This window comes from Triturus cristatus, chromosome 2_2, assembly GCF_964204655.1.
Source record: "Triturus cristatus chromosome 2_2, aTriCri1.1, whole genome shotgun sequence".
In the NCBI taxonomy this organism is placed as follows: domain Eukaryota; kingdom Metazoa; phylum Chordata; class Amphibia; order Caudata; family Salamandridae; genus Triturus; species Triturus cristatus.
The window spans coordinates 867,396,489-867,416,521 of record NC_140582.1 but is presented as its reverse complement, the minus strand read 5'-3'; the positions used below and the strand labels follow the sequence as shown (position 1 = coordinate 867,416,521).

The 20,033-nt window shown below is 42.1% G+C and overlaps 1 protein-coding gene and 1 long non-coding RNA gene across 5 annotated transcripts in view; one reads left to right on the top strand and one right to left on the bottom strand.

The window, feature by feature from the left end:
- Positions 1-13,413, bottom strand: part of LOC146862907 (uncharacterized) — a 542,829-nt gene extending 529,416 nt beyond the window's left edge. For both annotated transcript variants that reach the window (XR_014978196.1, XR_014978197.1), the window contains exon 1: positions 13,183-13,413. This is a non-coding gene — a long non-coding RNA (uncharacterized LOC146862907). The remainder of the gene's footprint in view (positions 1-13,182) is intronic.
- NWD2 (NACHT and WD repeat domain containing 2) overlaps positions 1-20,033 on the top strand; it is a 688,119-nt gene that overhangs the window by 27,124 nt on the left and 640,962 nt on the right. For 2 of the 3 annotated variants that reach the window (XM_085642292.1, XM_085642293.1), the window contains exon 1: positions 13,350-13,591. The exons of the other annotated variant lie outside the window; for it this stretch is intronic. The gene's annotated coding sequence lies outside the window, so the exon portion shown is untranslated. Of the gene's footprint in view, positions 1-13,349; positions 13,592-20,033 lie in introns of those variants that run through there. 3 annotated transcript variants of the gene reach the window in all.

The window sequence follows — 20,033 nt, the reverse complement described above, 5'->3', positions numbered from 1 at the left end:
ATTATTTGACTCAGCAAAATATTCCTGAATTGTCCAATAATTAATTAGAAAATTAACAAGTATACTTATCGTATAATTATGTAAAAATATGTGGCAACCATGGTTAAGGATTTTTTGTTCCTCCGTCCATTCATGAATACCCATGACTACATCACTTTTGGAGACATGCATCAGCTACCACGGAGGCATGTGATACTCCCTTATCGCGTATCTGCTGTGAATACATTTGCTACCATTCATGTAGAAACCTGTCTGTACCCAATTTAGAGATACTGAGGTAAGAGAACAATGCATACAGCAGATGGCACAACCAGTTCATGATAATACTCCTACTAGTCATTTTAATAAAGATACTATTACCTAAGGCAAAAGATTCTCACTTTTACCCACAGAAAAAAACCTGTATATGCACAAAATACTTCTTACAGCACTTCTTAACTGAAGGGTGTCATTTGCCACCCTAACTACCTGCATAAATTTAAATTCACATTTCTACAGTATGAACTTTAAAATTGAAGAGGGGGAAGGGGGGACTATTAGTGTTTTGGATCAGTCATATTAGATTTTGGAATTAACTTCTCCAGGCCCTTTGCCAAATGTAAAACAGCTCCTGGGAAATACTGTATATGAACCTAGCTATCGTTTCTATAGTGCACATTTTCGAGCTATTATTAATACCATTATTTTGTTTTTTAATCCTTCTAAACTGTTATTTCAATAAATAAATAAATAATTCATGGATGCACACCAACCATTGTACTTTGAAATGAATCTGAGGTTTTTCACTTACAACAAGGTCTCCCTCGCTCAAAGAACATTTGTTACATACTCTTGGGTTAGCATTTTCCTCATCCCCCCTGGCATTTCCAGAGATTTGATGCTGGAGAATCACGTGTAGTTCTCCAAGTCTTCTCCTCTGACCTTTGTCTCTTCTCTACATTCTAAATCTGATAAATTTTTCTAGTATATGTACTTGATGCTCCTGCCAAAAACACCTGGTAACTGTTTACAGTGCCGGCTCTAGGGCGGTGCGATCGGTGCCACCGCGCGTCTGCTTGGAAAGGGCGCCCTGTTTGCAAATATATTATGGCTTGAAAATCACCTGCTGCCTCGTTAGAGATGGAGGATTGTCTAGTGGAAGTTTGACTCCTTGTAAGTTAGCTCAGAGGGTTATAATGCCTGCTGCTAAAAACGTGTGTCGTGCAGATCACAAAGTGTATATAATGTTAATAGGTAAATAGGTTACTGCAATTGTCAGAGAGATATTGTTGTTACTTGCAGTTTATAAGTTAGAATCCTAATATAGAACAGTGAGGTATTAACTGTCATCAAAGGTCTGCATGCAAACTGCAGGGTTTATATTAGACCTACATGTTTTTTTGCCCGGGTTTTCCTTAACCTGATCTTGCACAAAGGGTTCATTTGGGGAGAAATTAATTATTGCTATTAAAGGGCACCCCTAGCAATTAGAGATATATTTTTAAATTGCGAATTTGTGCTTTTCGAGACCAAGGACTATATCTGCCTATTAGTACGGATGACATGCGACTCCTACATCTTGTAATCCTCTGTCTAATGTAACGTTTCCTATACACTGATTTATACCTGAGATTGTCACTGTTAAATGTGTGTATGAAGTAAAGTGCTCTGACACCTCACACTGGTATGAGTGGCGCTATAAAACTAAATGAATCTGAGAGACTGGTTATGGAGATTTGAGGGGCACTGGTAACTGGTGGCAGTGAGAGAATCTGTGGCGGAGATGGTCACTGGGGGGCGCCAACAAACATTGTCGCACAGGGTGCCACCAGTGCTAAAGCCGGCCCTGACTGTTTATGGCGCGCAAATCTTTAATGCAAGGAATCAAACTTCTTATTCGGTCCCTTCATTTCTTCTCCCTGTGACACTTTATTTTTCTGGAATTCTGATTTCTAATTTCCATTCCAAATTTGAGGTCAGAAGATAGAGTTAGTTCCTCTTTTGCAGATTGCAAAAATCCCATATCTTATTAGAAATAGGGGAGTCTTTTTCAGAGAGTCGGCCATTGATAGAATACACGGCTTCCCTTTTTGTATTCCTTCTGGGATTTCTGGGACCATCGGATGCAATTGCACTGCAAATGCTAATCCCCAGGAGTTTCCTATAGTGTGCACATGCACTTATACCGATCCCAATTGGAGTATTGCCAGCCGAGGCAGCAAGTACAGAACCTGCTTCTGCTGGGTTTTGCTACCCTTGTCATTCTATTGCTTAGATTGTAAATTGGCCATTTGACTCCTAGCTAAGGATCTCTGAACTTGTGCTTAGGAGGAGAGCTAATGAAAGCGCTGTGTCTTCCAATTAATGTCTACCGGCACCAACAGAGTATCTACCTACTTAAGAAATGGTTTGCTTTTATTAAACAAGGGAGTCTAGGGATTAAAATTATTAGCAATTATATCCCATGAACGTTGAGAATTTTACTTTTTGCTCGCTTTGAATTGTTTTCTCTTATTTACCTTTAAAGGGAGGCTCAAGTATTTTTGAATCTGCCTTTTTACCAAAGATGAGAGAATGAAAAGGAAAGGGGGCCTATGACTTAACATGAGATAGTGGCAAAGAGTGTCACGTGTAGTGGGGTAGATGAAATACTTTTACGCCCATGAGGTTTTCCAAAATTTTCAAACACCACAATTCAAAAATCACAAAACATTGTTTGTGGGCTTAAAGTTCTTGCCTGTGGTCTTGCAGGCCCTAACAACAGTGTGGTCTGGGAGAGTTTATCTCAATATCTCAATAGAACATGCATCACCTCTACTCTCTGACCGGTTGGAACTGTTTGCAGGTACCTATATGGCACTTATTCTAATCTAGGAGCAAGTCTGAACTTGAGTGTGTCCTCTATGAACGCAAATGGGTTGATCTGGAATTTCAACCAAGCTTTCTTTGGCTTCCATTTCACAGGAAGAAGTTCACATTCCACAGGGAGGCAAGTTAAAAATCTCTCTCTTCAGTTCACCTGCTCAACGTCTTTTAAACGCATGTGACTACAGCAATATTAATCATTCATGAGTAAACATTATTCAAAATTTCCATCTATCAGTAACTAAATAATTATTGCTAGCGGTGCTGTTACTAACACTAGTCAAATATATGCAATGTAGAGATTCAGAATGTAGTATTAATACTGGCAGCTCATCTCTGCTGGTGAATTCATGATGCACCCCTACAATTTTAGAGCACCATCACTCTCTATCACCTGTTTGTGGTGAGAGGTCTCTGAGGGTGGCATAATACATGCTGCAGCCCTCAGTGGCCTTTCCTTGGATACCATGCTATAGGTAAGTCCCCTTACAAGGACCTTACAGGTAGGCCAGAGTTGTGCCAATTGTGGAAACAATGGTAGAGGTTATGAAAAGAACACAGGCCCTGGAAACCTGATTGTCAGGGACCCAGGGCACACTCAGTGAAACTGCATCAGGTAGCTGGCAAAAAGTTAGGGGAAACCATGCAGAAAGGGCACTCTCCTACACACGGGGACTCATTATCCAGGGGCAGTGGTGTACCAGATACTCATTACCTGCCATCAGTTCTCTTTTAGCCATAAAAAATAGCATTCTAAACATGCCTGATTTTAAAACTGTGTGTGTCCTTGGTACTCAGATTTGATAGGTAGCCTGTCTCAAACTTCTCATCAAAAGATAAAGGAGGAAAGGCAATAGGATATCTAAGGGTCAGGTGTACTATTACATCGCATAAAGTAGTCTCAGTTTGCGGCCAGTATTTTTTCCTACCTGTGTGGACCCAAACTATGTACAAATTCCAAATCTGGATGAGTCACAATTAATACTCACGAGGTAGGTTGCAAATTGAGACTCGATTTGGTTGGACACAATCACAGGGATAATGATCTGCAAGGGTCAGCAGACCACCATGTCTCTGATAGCTTTTCAAATGAAGATTATTATATTTATATTGTTTAAATCAGCCCATTTTACTTAAAGTAAATCTGACTGATCCTATATCAATTGGGCTTTTGAAAGTGGTACTACCAATATGCCCTTCCAAATACTAAATCGATATGGAGTCCAAACTCATTTTAGAAGCTGCTAAAACAGTACTGATTCCTAAAATGGGTTTAGTAAATATCAAAACACATTCCTGCGGTTGTACACAGCTATATGGCCAGTTTGTGACCATAAAAACATTCATAACACTTGCTTCATATCTGTACAAGTTCAGACAATTTGGTGAAGCTGAAGACCCAAAACTACAATTGTAACTTGTTTCGCTGGATCTTGGCTTTCCTATTACATTTTTATGAGTGAACCAAAAGACTGGCTTCAGTCTTCAAAGGCATAAAATTCAATGAGAATGTGCTGGTTTCAAATCCAGTTGTATTGTTGCACACTGCTACAAACTCTAATCCTAATTCTAAATTCTTCCAATCTTGTAAAGATAACCCAAAACATAAAATTAATCTCTAAAATCACACATCTTTGTCCCCTTTGTAGACCAGGATTAAAAAACAATCCCCCTGGTTGCATAGTTTCCAAAATGCTCACTAGATCACTGATGTGGGGATGGTTCTGATAGCAAGCTGCAAAGAATGCTATCCCCAGTATTATGACACTGTTGGTGCCAAGTCCAGAATTTAATGCAGCGTTTATTATAAGCATATTTTGTTAAAGTACTAAAGGTGCGGTTAGACGTCACAAAAACAAACTTTGTAGCCCCTTCCCTCTTCTATCCCTCCACTATTCCTTTTCAATCCAAATGACAGACTTACAAGTCCACCACTCAAATTAATTTCAGTGGTGAATTAGTATAGTTTCTATATACTAATTCACCACTAATCCTGATTTGGTAAAGATTCCCTATACTAATTCACCACTAATCCTGTTTTGGTTTCCAGAGTAACAAGTTACCCACCAAAAAGCACTTAAACACCACATCAGGGGTAGCAAGCACTATATAAATGCTAACCCTTCCCTCTTTCATCCCTCCACTATCCCTTTCAATCCAGATAACAGACTAACATGTCCACCGCTCAAATTAATTGCATATTTCCCCAGACTAATTCACCACAAATCCTTGTTTTGGCTCCGAGTAGCGAGCTACTCACCTAAAAGTGCTTCAACACCTCATCAGGGGTTGCAAGCACTATATAAAAGCAATTACAATACAATACAATGGGACGAGCTGCTGTTTGCATGACATTAAGTTAGGCAGTTCGCTGCTGCACCCCTTGGAATATTTGGCACCCCCAGCCTGAGCCCAGCTCGCCCATGCCGAAAGCTGGCCCTGGAGGAATGACAACATGGAATCCTAGAAAGCAAACCATGACTAGTCCCGCACATATACCCTGCCATCATTGATGCTCTCCCAGCAACTAACAGAAGAGTACCGGGGACAGGTAGCACAAACAGCTATGGGGGTGGGGGGGAGGTGTGGAATGGTGAAACACAGGAGACATGATGGATTTGATGAACATCAATTTACAGTGTGTGGTTTTAAACGTCCTATAATAAGGAGTACAAATTACAATAGACATAATCCAAGAAATGCAAAACACCAGTGTCATATCTCACAACCATAAAATGTGCTCTATATTGTAAACACACTTCTATTACTGGTGGTTAGAATGCACATTTCGTCAAAAGTTTACTCGTAATAACGTCAGGAGAAATAATAAAAGTAAATCTGCTTTTTCACTTGCAGAGCTACGAGCCAAGGCAGTTCATAAATAAGTAATATAGCTAATACCTATTAACCAATGTGATTAGAGATGTTTGGCCAGATGAATAGATTTGATAAGTATATAAGTTTAATTATAAAATTAACAGAAAGCCAATAACACTTTTTTTCTAGGATTTTCTTTCACTGCTTTACCAAAGATAAGGATGCTTTTTTATCTCATTAATGCTTCCAACAGATCTTTGACTTCCATAGATTAATATAATAGATACACAATTTATAACTAAGCATTTTCATTTAGCTGCTTAGGGCACAATTCGGATGATCAAAGGCATCTGCTCTTTTTTGGAAGTTTTATCTAGATTTGCTATTGAAACCAAACGGAGCCTTTGACGTAAATCCAAAAGAACAAGAACAAAGGGAATCGAAGTGGAGGTGAACATGGAAGCGGCAGGCTTGCTTGGGAGGGTTTAAAGACCGGAGGCTCCAGTGAGTTGGGCTGAAGGATGAGGGAGACATATCAGAGCAGTGATAGAGTGAAGGCAGCCTGATGCTCATTTGAAACCGCGGCACGCTGAAAAACTGAAAACGCTAGGCCCTTCTTCCAGCAGTCAGAAATTGTTGCTGTTTTTTTACTCGTTGCGAAAGTCCAGTGGACAATCTGAAAATTATGATTTTTAAATATAAAGTTGTCACTGGGTGCTTGATGGGTTCCCACAAAAAAAGTCTTGGGCCAGAAGGTGAAAAGCTAAATGATGAGAAGCCACTCCTTAACATGGTTTTGCACCCAGCAGTGTGGCACTGGACAAACCTTAATAGGGTTCTATAGAGTGGATACAAATTATATTTGGACTACCAAATTGATTCAATTTGATTCAAGCACTCCCTCTTCTTCTATAACATTGTATCTGATAGTGCTCCTCAAGGAGAAAGGAAGGTGCACTCTAAGAAAAGTCAGTCAGAGAGCGAACGTTATCCAAAAGTCTTCTCTTTATTAGTGTATTTCGGTTAAAATCAGCACACAGCCAACGCGTTTCACTCACGGGAACTTCGTCAGCTGTACTATTCGTATATCGGCTACCATGCCGTCGAGGACACTGCATAAGTATTTGGAGGATGCGCGGAGGCACCGGAGTTAATACACTTTCGGGGACCTTCACTTGCTACCTTAGCTGAATACTGTATCTTTATGAATCTTGGAAAAAAAAATTCTTGGAGTTCACCGTCTTGCTCTTTCTTTTGAGACCCTCCAAAAATATCCTATGAGGTTTCTTATCTACATACGCTTGCACCTTATTCTTTGAGTTCCTAATAGAGGACATTTGTGTGCGTTCTGAAGTTACCTTACTTTGGGACAAGGATTATCAGTGAAATTAATCCAGATGACACATGGTACAGTGGTTGAATAAGTGAACCACATTTGAGATCTCCTTGGATCCATTATTGGTGAACTCCTACTCTTGTGGCGTTGTACACTGGTGATCTTCAGTGCTTTCTCTTTGGGCTACACATGCCCTGTAATTCTGCCAAAAGCCCTGACCAAGTTCCCGTGAATGAAACGTGTTGGCTGTGTGCTGGTTTTAACCGAATTACACTAATAAAGAGTAGACTTTTTGGATAACGTTCGCTCTGTGACTGACTTTTCTTAGAGTGCACCTTCCTTTCTCCTTGTGGATTCTCTCAGTATTTGACATCCTGCAGCAGCGGATGTTGGAAGTGTTTGCACCCGGGCTGGAGAAAAAAAAAATATATATATATATATGTGTGTTAGAAATGGGATTTCTGGTTTGCTAGGGCTTGTGCCAAAGCCAGGCAGAAACCACCACTCTAGTCAGGGCTGGGGAGTTACACGCCAAAGATAACCCCTGCTCAGACCCTTGGTAGCTTGGTAGCTTGGCATGAGCAGTCAGGCTTATCCCGGAGGCAATGTGTAAAGCATTTGCGCGTGCACCCAGCAACAACACCCAAGGCCCACCACAAAAGAAACTCCACACAAGGTTATATATAAAAATAACACATACATGGTGTTGAGATGCACACCGCTGTACTCTTGCTTAATTCCAATGTTAATTTCCTCCACAATTTCAACTTTGTCGGTGTGCTCGCTAACTCTGCGCTCTGCCCACTCGCGCTGCAAACTAGGTTCCCTCGTGTTTCTATATATAAAAATAGCCTTTGTATTATACCAAAACACATTAGATAATATTCACACAATTTACACTGTGCCAACTGGCACTGGGCGGAATTTACAAGGGACTATTTACACGGGACAGGGCCACATGGACCACTGTCAGAATCAGCACAAATCACCAATTGTACATGTAGAACATATCCTAACTGTAACACAAATTATCACTGTAGAGCACAACCAGAACCTACTGGCGCAATAATGACCTCAGCGTCATCACACTAGAATCAGGTTTAAAACCTATCCTGCATCCATCACAGGGGCATAAACACATTATGCAATTTCTCATTAGTCTAACGCATTAGACCTAACCACCTAAATATAACTACACTAGGGGCGTACATCACACAGGGAAGTATAATCTCCCTAACAGAAACCTAAAAAGGTAAAACAACCTCATAATCAGAAAAGACCACATTTAGAGGTATAACACAGGGTGCGCAAAACATACTATACACAGTACATTTCCTAACACCATAAGCATTAATATATGAATCACAATAACACCTAAATCACATTAGGGTCCAGGTTGCGTCAGAACCTAAACGTAGCAGCTGCCCACTACTTGCTGGGCAGCTGGGGACAAGCACAGGGCCTAAACGCTGCAGCTGACACTAAGTGCTGCGCAGCTGTGGAAGGCCAAGGATGAGGAAATCACTGAGCCTCAGGTTGGAGGCATCTGGCTCAGAAAACAACCCTGTCCCCATGGAGCACACGGGCTCCTGAAATGGAATGTGTCCCCAACTGTTGGAGCCACACTCTGCTCTAGAAATAAATCAGGCGCACCTTAGAGCCCTCTAGGCTCTGGAAAATAAACATGTCCTCTTCGTTGGAGCCACACGGGGCTCTGCAGATTATGGGGCCACACATGGGACAGCACGGGCCCCTCTAGGCCCTCCCAAGACAAAATATGCCCCTCTTAGAACGCACCCGTCTCCTCTTCGCTGCTGCCTGCGGGGGCTCCTTCGCTCACAAGAGCCCCCACCTGCTCCAATCGAACACCTCGCTTCACCCGGGCCCCCTCCTGGGACCCGGGACTTCTCTCGGCATGGCGCAGGGCTCCTACCGGCACCGGGGAGCCCTGCGGGGCAGGTTGATGCTTCCTCCTCATACCCCCTTCCACTTCCGGCCGTGGCTCCGCCCGGAATCAGGCAATTCACCTGGCTTCCGGGTCGCGCTGCTTCGGCCGGCGGCTTCAGTTTTCTTCCCGGGCCGTGGCGGTGATTTCCATCAGTAATGTGCGCCGGTGGGCACCCGCGAAATCAGCATAAGGCGGGGTGGGCTCCCGCTCACTAGGAAATAACAAAAGCGGCAATGAGGGGTAGGCTCCCTCTATGAAATCAGAATGGCGGAGGACTCCCTACTTCGGGATTTCCCTCGAAGGCACAGCCCCACGCTGCCAGGGGACCACATAAGCGTTCCTCCTCCACATAAAGCGCTCTTCTAGGCACTGGGTTGAAAGTCCTTAAAAAGTAATGGAGCAAAAAGCTCCCAGCAAAGAGGTCTTCAGGAATGAAGGGGCAGTGCAGGGCCCAGGGAGGCCAGTCTCCCAGCCATCTTCAGGCCAGGCAGGAGGGTCCAAAAGAAGTCCGCCAGTATCCAGGACATCCAGGGGCTGGGCAGGGCCCAGGGAGGCAAGCCTTCCCCTGGGCCCCAGCAGCAGCACGCCCCTGGTAGATTCAAGTCAGAACACAAGAACATTTTCATGGGGTCACAGCCCCCCTTTTATGCTTTCTCTTTGGGCTACACATGCCCTGTAATTCTGCCAAAAGCCCTGACCAAGTTCCCGTGAATGAAACGCGTTGGCTGTGTGCTGGATAACGTTCGCTCTCTGACTGACTTTTCTTAGAGTGCACCTTCCTTTCTCCTTGTGGATTCTCTCAGTATTTGATATCCTGCAGCAGCGGATGTTGGAAGTGTTTGCACCCGGGCTGGAGAAAAACAAAAAATATATATATATATGAAACTGATTTGACTCAATGTGCTTGACTTTGGTCTGCTGCTGTATGCTTTTTGTGTAATCCTCTGATAGTGCTCCTGCCTTTTCCTGGTCACCTATAGGGTGTTTGCGTATAGGTCTCAAATTGCTCAGGATGGCAGTTCTATCTGCACCCCGTTGTTCAGAAACAGTTTCTTGAACGTTTCCAAAAGATGTATTTTTCACATTGTCTCTCGTTCCAGCTCAGTGAGCTGTAACAATTTCTTCCTGTTCTTTGAATAGTATAATTCCTACTCTTATTTTCTCCAGGGATTTTTCTTTGTCCCTCTGGTCAGCAAAGTCCACAGTTAAGAATTGACGTCCATGCAAACCAATTGTGGTTTCACCTCTTTTTTTTTTTAGCAATATCCTGTCGTCACCTGAGCGTCAATCTCAGGCCTGCATCGAGATCACCTATTGGCCAGTGAGTCAAACAAAATAAGAGTTTCCAAATAAGGTGTACAGTCACAGGTGTTATCAGCAGGTGATCTCAGTTACACTATTATTCCAAGTCTTTCTTAGCACTGTCTCCCAGAGAACCTCAAAAACATCCTTCAGAACTTACCCATGAACGACAAAGCCCTGCGTTATGAGCTCCGTACACTACTGCTCCAAACCACAACATACCACAGATACCGGAACAAAAAAACACAAGCTGAAGAACATAGTATAACAAAGACGAACGCACCCAGAGTCAGCAGCTGAAATGCTTGAACAAGGAAAACATTGTTTGCTTAAACCGAACTCAGCACAAAACGTCGTTAAAGGTGACACATGGGTGATGCACTGGAAACCTTTCTTGATGGTTAACGCATTACAGTACATTCTCCATGAGTTCTGAATCATCCAGTAAATAGCTCTTCGAGTTCAGTACAAAGTAAAACAAACTCCACGAGTAACTTTCTCATCGGGGTAGGATTATAAAAAGAATAAAACTGCAAAATCATACCAGTATAGTCCATGTTGATAAAACACTAAATGACCTTGCCCTGTAAAGCATTCACGGGCTAGAGAAAAAAGCACGAATTAAGCTAAACGAGAAAAAAAGAGAAAACAGACCACGGCCAGCAATGACAGTGAATGGGGGCAACGGGAATCACAGAAGTAGTGGTGAAAAACAAATTTGAACACAATAAAAATAGAACAACTAATAGACGCACTTGGTGCCTATTCACTCTAGAGGCTTTAACAAACCTGTTCCACACTCTCCATTGTTTCATTTTCCACTATCACCATCCAGGGCTGGCTTTAGCACTGGTGGCACCCTGTGTGACAATGTTTGTTGGCGCCCCCCAGTGACCACTGCTGCCACAGATTCCCTCACTACCACCATTTGACAGGGCCCCTCAAATCTCCATAACCAGTCTCTCAGATTCATTTAGTTTTATAGCGCCACTCATACCAGTGTGAGGTGTCAGAGCACTTTACATCATACACACATTTAACAGAGACAATCACAAGTATAAATCAGTGTATAGGAAACGTTACATTAGACAGAGGATTACAAGATGTAGGAGTCGCATGTCATTCATACCGATATGCAGATATAGTCCTTGGTCTGGAAAAGCACAAATTCGTAATTTAAAACATACCACTAATTGTTAGGGGTGCTCTTTAATAGCAATAATTAATTTATCCCCAAATGAACCATTTTTGCAAGATCAGGTTAAGGAAAAGCCGGGCAACAAAACATGTAGGTCTCATATACAGGGCCGGACTGGCCGTAGAGGGCACCGGGCAATCCCCCGCGCGCCGCATGGGTGGGGGCCGTTTTTGAGCCCCTGGGGGCCGTTTTTGTTACAGGCCCTGTAACAAAATCGGCCGAAAACCGGACCTGGCAAAGAGCTCAGCGGCACCCCCAAACCCCCCCCGCAGGGGGGGGGGAAGCCGAGCACTTTGCCAGGGCCGGTTTTGGTTCTATTTTGGTTCTATATTAGGATTCTAACTTCTAAACCGCAAGTAACAAAAATATCTCTCTGACAATTGCAGTAACCTATTTACCTATTAACATCATATACACTTTGTGATCTGCATGGCACACGTTTTTAGCAGCAGGCATAATAACCCTCTGAGCTAACTTACGAGGAGTCAAACTTCCACTAGACAATCCGCCGTCTCTAACGAGACAGCAGGTGATTTTCAAGCCATAATATATTTGCAAACAGGGCGCCCTTTCCAAGTAGATGCCCGGTGCGGTGGCACCGATCGCACCGGCCTAGAGCCGGCACTGTCACCATCTGTTACTTCCATATTGAAATATTGCCGGTCAATAAATGTGTCTTGTACAGATATGGATTCAGTTTCATCCGCTCCATTTATACTTTGCTTGATCAAAAGGATAAAAGATCACTGGAGTCCCTCACTGGCATCATTGACACTCTGTAAACCTCGAAACATGAAATAAATGCAGTGTCTGTGGCTACATGTCAGGAAGGTGACTTTGAGCCAGTCCTGATTCATCATCCAACAGTATCGGTTTGCTTGGGCGTTTACTTTCACTTTTGTCATTTCGAACGGGAGTTTACCTGCCCTTACAGGTTTAGTGATGTTAACTGAAAAAAATCTAGAGTAGCTGCAGGTCACCCTCATGCCATTGGCCAGATGGATGCAAGTTTAAAAGAAGAGTGCAAAGAAGTCTTTCAAGATTATAAGCTACAATGAGTTCTCCTACTCTAGTCTTGCACTACCTAGTACAAGAATGTGCCCATGCACTACAATAGGAAACACTTTGGTAGTCTTCTTAAAAGGGGGAACCCATCAGAACAAGCATTGGAAAAACTAAGAAGTTTCTCTTGAATGTGCTATTGCATGCAAGTCTAGGCTCATACAAATGATGTTTGTAGGTGATAGCACATTAAGGCTAGATCTGTTGACTCTGCCACTACTTTTTTTTATATCACATTAGCATTTGATACTGAGAGATATATAGTGAGAAACTGGTCTTTAGACTGTGTCATTCTGCCCAGAATTCTAAAAAGGATTATAAAGTATGTGTTTGTGTTATAATCTTGGTGTTTTTACCCTATCTCATTCCGCCTCTTTTTTCCTTGGTATATTCCGTTTCCCCGCCACCCCCCTTTTTCTATCCTCATGGTTCTGCCCCACTCAGAGAGGGCACGATAGAATGTTGGCGTCCTCGGGCATCTGACAGGAGCCAGAGGCAAGAGGAGTTGAGGCGAGAGCTGGAAACTGAATACCAATAAATGCTTTGTTTTATCTTATATTGGTGTGGACAGTATTCTTAACAATTTGGCGACGAGGACAATCAGCTGTGCAGGGGTCAGCATCAGTTTCCCCCCTGTGTTATCAAAATTTGCTCTGTCATACTCTCCCTCTGTACCTTCTCCAGTGAACCGGAGCACTCTTCAGCTTGCGGATCCCCCCTCATTTCCTCGTTCGGCGCCTCCCTTCGATACTGCTCTCTTCAAGAATTCTCCTCAGCGCAGTGTCAACGGATCAAAGGCAGTGTTTACACTTCGGCGCCTTCCGGCTTCAACCCAGGTCACCTGACCCCCGTCAGAAGAGGGGATTAGTGTTCCTGCAGTGAGTTGCTCCGTTCCGTGCTGTTTCCTTTTCCTGCTCCTGCCGGTGAAGGTTCGGGGTAGCACCTCCCCTGTGCTCCTCCTTCCTCCTGTGTCGAAGTAACCTGGGCAGTTTCTTTCTCTCCATGCTGTGGAAGGTTGTGAGAGATCCTGTGGATACTTCCACCCTTCGGTGATTTCTCCTTGTTCCAAGACTCGTCAAAACAGGTGACACGTTTCCTTTTTGTGCGCTTCATCCTCCGTGCAGCCTGCTGTGTGATAAGGGCTCCCAGTTGCCGTGAAGCACTAGAGTTTTCGCCGACGTGCTTCCTCAGCGCTCCCTTTCCTCAGATTCAGTCAGGTGTGATGAGGTTCATTAATGCTCCCAAGTTCTTCAGGCATAATGCAGCATAAGCGTATGCGCAAACACGTTTTCCTCAGTGCCTCATTTCTCTGCCGCCTACTGCACCTGTGATGCAAATATCCTTCCTGAGACAAGGCTAGTCAATGATTCCATGTTTAAAAAGTTAAGGAATGAAATTTCGGTTCACACTGACAGGCACAGCTTGCCTGCAGTTTCCAATGCTAACTTCCTAATTTATTCCAGTTTGTTAGTATTGACTATAAGATATACATTTATAAGACATTAGTAATCTCAGTTTTTCTCCACAGGTCCTACGCTGATGGGCACAGCAATCAAAGCCTACAGTTTTCCGTTTTTGGTCTTCACAGATTTTCTTCTATGTGTTCCATTTCTTTCAATCTTCAATAACTACATTTGCAGTACATAGTATTTTTTTTGTAAGGTATCGCATATTGGACCCTGTCTATTTTGTTTTGTATTCTCTTTGCTTCCCCCTCCTTTCTTTTTCACCTGGTTTTGCAAAATTTACAAGCATATCTGTTGCAAATATGAGTCAACCCCCTCCATTCTTGATCGATGAAGGGGAACCAGACATACCTTGGGACAGATGGGTTAAAATGTTAGACTCCTATTTAATCGCCATAGGGGGGGTAGAAATTTTCTTCTGTAAGAAAACAACATACTCTCCTGCATAATTTGGGTACTCAAGCTAGAAAAGTTTATGAGGACCTTGCAGATGGTGGAGAAGAAGGAGGGGAAGGGGATGATGATGTTTTCACCACAACGTTAAGGAAATTGGGGTCTCGTTTCAAAGATAAAATCAATGTAGTCTTAGAAAGGCACAAGTTTTTTAAGAGGGCACAAGGTAAAAATGAGAAAGTAATATCATACATTGCGGCCTTGAGAGTCCTTTCTGCGACTTGTGATTTTGGTGCACTTACTGATTTACTAATTAGGGATCAACTAGTTCGCTACACCAATGACCACAAGGTGCAAGAAAGACTACTAACCCAAAATCCTGATTTGGATGAAGCTATAAGTTTTGCTAAGGGCATAGAGCATACTGCATTTTGTGTTAAATAAATGAAAACTGGTAAAGATTTTTCTCATGATGAAAAACAAGTTAATGAGATTAAAGAAGATGAGAATGTATTAAAGGTTGCAGATGCTCACACATTAAACAAACCAAGGTTAAGAAAGAAGTTTTCAAATGTTTCCGTTGTGGTAATACCAATCATCTTGCCAATTTTCCCAGGTGCCCAGCAAGAGGAGTGAACTGTAGAAGGTGCAACAAAATTGGTCATTATTCCAAAATGTGCAATGGTAAAGAGGCTAAAAGTGAGGTACACTTAGTTCATGACGAACATGTTTCTGTGTCTAGAGACAATAAGTTTATTTTTCAAGTCACTGACCAAGAGTTAGAAGAGAAAATCAATTACCCTGTATGTGAGATACATTTAGATGGAAAGAAAGTTAATGCTTATGCAGACTCATGTTCTCCATACTCTCTAGTAGATTGTGAAACTTTCAATATGTTGTTCCATGAAAATGAGTACAAACTAGAGGAACCGGATATACACCCTGGAACCCATTCCACTAAAAGGTATGGTGAAAATGTACATCACGTTTAAAGATAGACACACTTATGGCAAGGTGTACATTACTGAGAAGGGGAGTAACCTTTTGGGGTGGAAACACCAAAAGGATTTAGGCATCACTCTAGACCCCAATAACAAAGAACAAGTTTTACTAGTAGACAGATCCTTAACTGGTGGTGGTATATGCGAGGAATTCCCATAAGTTTTTTCTGACCATATAGGAGTATTAAAAAATTATGAACACAAAATAAAATTGAAAAATGATGCTGTTCCTGTAGCACATAAAACCAGATCTGTACCATTGCTGTTGCGAGAACCTTTGGAAAAAGAACTTGAGAAATTAGTGAAACAGGGAATCATACAAGCCGTAGAAAACTCTGAATGGGTAGCCCCCATTGTGATCACATCTGAAAAGAACAGTGCAGATATTCGCATGTGTGTAGACCTTAGAAGTTTAAATGCAAGTATTTGGGTTGACAGGTACCCACTCCCCAAGATCAATGAGATGTTGTCAGTCATAAATGGAGCTAAGTTTTTTTCGGTGTTAGATCTCACATCGGCCTATTTTCAGATACCATTACACACAGAATCTCAAGCTCTAACGTCGTTCACCACACTGTTTGGCACATATACATTTCTGAGAATGCCATTTGGATTGGCTTCTGCCGCATCTGCCTTCCAAAGAATAATGCAACATATTCTGGCGGACGTGGATAAGTCCGTATGCTTTCAGGAGATATTCTTATCTATGGGTCCAGTGAGACGGAGCATGATTCCAATTTGAGAGGGGTATGTAACAAACTCAGAGAAGCAGGTCTTACCATAAAAAAAGAAAAATGCAAGATTGGAGTGGCCTCAGTAGATTTCCTGGGACACACACTCTCCAGTGAAGGGATTAAACCAAAAATGGAGTCAGTTGTACCATACCAGAAAACAAGGAAGAAATCAAATCATTCCTAGGTTTAGCAGAATATATGTATACAGTTATTTTTAAAAATCCAGATTTGGTACAACCCATTAGAGATTTGTTAAAAAAAGACAGTAAATATGTCTGGTTACCAGTTCATGACCAAGCATTCTCTATTCTCAAAAGAGAAATACCACGGCACCCTGCATAGGCAATTTTGATTGCACCAAAGACACGGTTCTTAACACAAATGCCAGTAATAGAGGTATTGGTGCCACTCTTTCTCAGTTTCATAATGGCAAGGAAAAGTTAATAGCCTTTGCCTCTAGAACTCTAAAAGAGGCAGAAATTAATTATTCTACCATTCAGAAAGAAGCCCTTTCGTGTTTCTGGGCTACTAATCACTTTAAATACTTTCTGTGGTGTCTACCGTTCAAATTAAAAACAGACCATAAACCTTTAGTTTCTTTGTTTACATCTAAAGACATTGAAAAGATTACACCTAGAATAGGTAAATGGTTGGTTTCTCCTCAGAGTTACAATTATACCATAGAGTATGTACCAGGCAACAAAAATCAGGTTGCCGATTTCCTTTCTCGTCTTCCCATTGACAAGCCCAATGATGACAACATGGAAGATTTTGAAGTTCTTCAGGTTTCTATTCCTGCTATTCTTGAGGATGAATGGAAATCTTCATATAAAGATGATACCACGCTTACAGCAGTGAAGGAGAAAATCCAAAAGGGTTGGCCCAATATGTGTGGGAATCTTCCTTATGAGTTGTAGCCTTACTGGAATGTAAGAGAGGAATTGTCTATTGTAGGTTCCAACATCTTTAAATCTGACAAAATAATACCTCCTGAGAACCTCAGAAAACGTATATGTGATCTGGCTTATGAAAGTCATTTGGGGAGGAGTCTTACGAAAAGCAAGTTACGCTCTGGTTATTGGTTCCCAGGCATGGACACCCATATTGAAGATTTAGTCAAAGGTTGTCATGCATGTGGAATCAGTGACAAGACTAAATGCACCAAAAGAACACCCCTTGAACCTGTACAAGTTCCTATTAAGGCCCGGGAGAAACTAGATATCATATGGCCTGTACAAATAATGTGGTTGCAAGAAAAATGTATTCTAGTATTAGTTGATTATTATTCCAAATGGATCACCATCAAGTTTGTCAACAAGGTGGACACCAAGGCCATTAAAATGTTCCTATCAGACATATTTTCCAATTAAGGTATACCACATACTCTTATTACTGATAATGGGCTACCACATACTCTTATTACTGATAATGGGGTTCAGTTCGCGTCAGAAGAGATGAAAGAGTTTTTGGTCAGCTTGGCCATAAAACACATTACTACACCGTTGTATTGTTCCCATGCTAATGGATTGGTAGAACGCTGCAACAGAATGATAAAAGACGCTTTACAACTGGCTATAGTTGCTCACAAACCCATAATCCAATCCATCAAAGACATGATGTGGTCGCATGCCATAACCCCTAACAGTGTAACCGGCTACTCCCCATTTTGTCTTTTAAGAGGGCGTAAACCAGGATCCAAACTTACGCCTAATTGGTTGTTTGAGGACAGTACTGTGGTATGTAACAAGAAAAATATTCAAGAGAGGATCCTGTGCCATCAGAATAGATACAAACAGGAGTATGACCTTAGATGGAGAACCAAGCCATGCAATTGGAAAGTTGGCCAACAAGCATTGGTTAAGAAACCTGCTTCCAAAGCAAGCAGGTACAACAAATGTTATGATCCTGAAGAGATAAGTGATGTTGGTAGGAACGTAGCCACCATGGCAGATGGTAGGAAGTGGAGCATGGACCGACTGGTTCCATTTCCTTTTCAAGCCATGAGCAACAAGCCAAGATGTGTGCCAGGCGCAGGATCGAGCAGTCTGGACACTAAACAGAGTAAAAGAACTGTAAGATCACCAGAATGGCAGAAATAAGCTGCAATTATTTTCCATTTGCTTAGGTAATTTTCTGTGGAAAGGAAGATGTGTTATAATCTTGGTGTTTTTTCCCTTTCTCATTTCGCCTCTTCTTCCCTTGGTATATTCCCTTCTTACCCCCCCCCCCACCTCCCCCCTTTTCTATCCTCATGGTTCTGCCCCGCTCAGAGAAGGCACGATAGAATGTCGGTGTCCTCGGGCATCTGACAGGAGCCAGAGGCGAGAGGAGTTGAGGCGAGAGCTGGGAACTGAATACCAATAAACGCTTCGTTTTATCTTATATTGGTGTGGACAGTATTCTTAATAGTTATGTATGGCTCACACTGAGTGCCACTAGCATGAATACCAAATTCTGAATTCACTCCAATGATGTAGCAATGATCGGAAACCAAAGCAGTTTCCCACTGTTGCTACATCATAAAGGAATTCCAGGGTGCACTGACAGGCCTGTCACAGTACTGTGCCAACTATTCACTCCTTTAGAGAGCAAAGAGCACAGCTTCAAGAGCAGAAGGAAGCCATATATAGTCAAGGAGTAGATGACGAAAGGCCTGGTATTTTTATTACATTTGGGACAGGGAGGAGGGGCCATGTTGTATGTGTCTCCCCATTACTCATCTGCACCTGTGTAGCAATTAAAATGAGAGGCATATGATTTTGTGGTGAATACGTAACATACAATTATAGATGGGTAAAAGGTGAATAATTCTTAATTTTCATTTTGAGGTTCCAAAGTGACATTATAGACAACTTGTGTTTCACTCTGGTAGTTTGTTTGATGTCACTGAAAATCCCTTGGAGGAAAACGTCCCGATTGTTCACTGTTACTCATCTATAATTCTATATTTTTGATCATTCCAAGAAACGCTGCTTCCAACATAGTCTTAGGTACTTCTTTTTCATAATGCTTTCGGTTCAACAATGTATCTCCTGTGTTTTCCTCCTGTAGTCATGTCCTTAATAGGTGGCACGTATAATAATTTACTAAAATTAAACAGTGCTAAAATTGAAATGGAGATCTTTGGTGGGTACTTATTGCTCTGGTCTTTGGCCTTGTGCCCTGCAGATCTAGGACGAGCTTCTATTCCAGCTAAGGTAGCAAAGATTCAGGGGTGTTCTTTGACAACAAAGGTATCCTTTAAGAAACAGATCTCAAAAGTCAGTGTGACTTCTGTCTATTATCGGTAGCTTTTACGCCAAATTTTACCCTTTGTACTGCTAGAGCAAAATAAAACGGTTATTCAATCTGTGATCCTTTCTATTGTAGAGTTTTGTAATGCTCGATGTATTAGACTACCTCTCATTGTATGAACAGACTCCAATGTGTCCAAAATAATGCTGCTCGACTTCTTCGTTGATAAATCCATCCCTTCTTATATCCAAGGCCTGCATTGGGTGACAGTTCCAAGTAGAACCATTTTCAAAGCTTTACACATTAGCATAAAATAAGCTTTGGCAAGGCCCCATCGGATTTAGGAGCTTATATCACTTCCCATTGCCTTTCTGGAACCATACACTCATCTTCCGGGGCACTACTCAAGGTTCCCAAAGTAAAAAGAGCTCAAATGGGTGGAAGATTTCTCTTGTGTCTCCCGGTCAATTGTTGGAATGAACTGCCTTTTACCATTGGAAAGAAGCTAATTATTTGCCATTTAGGAGAAAAAGTAAAAAAGGGCGGACCAAGTAAAGGATGTTGTTTTGTGCTTTAGCACCAAGACGCCAATTTTTCCTGATCAATTATGGTGCTTTACAAACGGGAAATAAATACAGTTTCCAGCCTGTCCTGAAGGTTTTAAGGGAATAGGAGACTTGCCATGGTGGAAAAGGTTT